Source organism: Anneissia japonica, unplaced genomic scaffold (assembly GCF_011630105.1).
Source record: "Anneissia japonica isolate Jap-2015-1 unplaced genomic scaffold, ASM1163010v1 scaffold287975_len91358_cov152, whole genome shotgun sequence".
Taxonomy (NCBI): domain Eukaryota; kingdom Metazoa; phylum Echinodermata; class Crinoidea; order Comatulida; family Comatulidae; genus Anneissia; species Anneissia japonica.
In genome coordinates, this window is record NW_022685069.1 from 61,722 (window position 1) to 63,288 (window position 1,567).

The following is a 1,567-nucleotide window of genomic DNA, read 5'->3' on the forward strand; positions in this document are numbered from 1 at the left end:
GTCTCTTCTTTGGTTTTCGGTTCCTTCGCGTTCGATTCCTTCGTGGTCGATGCCGGCGTGGTCTGTTTGGTAGTAGTCGATTCCTTCGTGGTCGATGCCGGCGTGGTCTGTTTGGTAGTAGTCGATTCCTTCGTGGTCGATGCCGGCGTGGTCTGTTTGGTAGTAGTCGATTCCTTCGTGGTCGATACCTGCTTTTTCGACTCATTCGTTGTCGACTCCTTAGTTGTCGACTCCTTCGTGGTCGATGCCTTGATTGTGGGTACGGCAGTTATCGATTCCTTCGTTGTCGACTCCATAGTGGTCGATGCCTTGGTTGTCGCTTCCTTTGTCGTCGATGCCTCAGTAGTGGGTTTGGCAGTTGTCGTTTTCTTTGTCGTCGATTCCTTCGTGGTCGGTTCAACCTTCGACGTAGAATAGGTAGTATTCCTTTTTGGACAACGTCCTATCATTTCGCTGCTTCGAATCTCCCATTGGTTTAACGTAAGTCCTCTCAGACATCCGAGATGTGTATAAGAGACAGTACATGTACCTTATGTGCACTAAAGGTGTGACGTCGTCCCCAATTACGTTCGTTTGTGTTTCGAACGAATCGATTCTCATCAGGACGTGCAGATAGTACCTGCTTATGCCGTAAGAGCTCCACTCTCCTATCGCGGTGCGCTTCGGACTGGTAATTCGACGAGGCGTGGACCCCGTCCGGAATAATGCTTCCACGAAACCGTCTTTAAGATATACGGACAAGGCGTCACCGCCCTTGCCGTCGTCGACGTGGAATATTCTCCCCTCGTCGTTATAGGCTTTCAACGAGAAAGTCATCCACACCTGGGTGGTGACATCCGTTTCGTTCGCTTGTCGAAAGAAGTTGTAACCGGTGCGTTCGTCCAGAAAAACGGTCGAGGACCCTCCGTCGTCCGTCCTCGTAACGCATGGTGCCAGTCCCGGTAGTACGAAGATGCGACCGTTTATCTTCAAAGGGGAGATGCATCCTTCGATGCTCTCGAAGTCTCCGACCGTTCCCATGGAGAAGACACCGTCGAGGATGAGGTGAGTGTACATCCCTTCTATCCTCTTCCATTCAGACGGAACTGAGTCCGTCGTTATTCGCACGGAATCTTCCTCGAATTCCAGCAAGATTTAGTGCCACCGACCGGTCGACAGGAGGCGTTTTTCGTTGCCGTGAAACATCCGTCCGGAACCCGCGTTCATGGACACGCTCACGTATCCCGACACTAGTCGTACTGAGACGTGGTCGTTTTCCCCCTCTGCGGTGAACACGTGTCCGTCGAGTTCATCCGGTTTGATGGAGAACGATATGTTTTGAACGCGGCCGACGGTGGGCATCAGGGATTTCATGTCGCGTATGCGGAAAGATCTGTCGAATCGGTCCACTGCTGGGGTCGAAGGTCTTTCGGTCGATTGAGCATCTGTGGTCGCGTTGCACTTTTCCAAATTATCCGGCTCGACTTCATAACCGTTGACGATCAGAGAACACACCTTCCCCGCGGCGGTCACGTGGGCTTCACCGTTGCTGCCCAGCATGTACATACCTTCGCAGAACTTCGTTCCG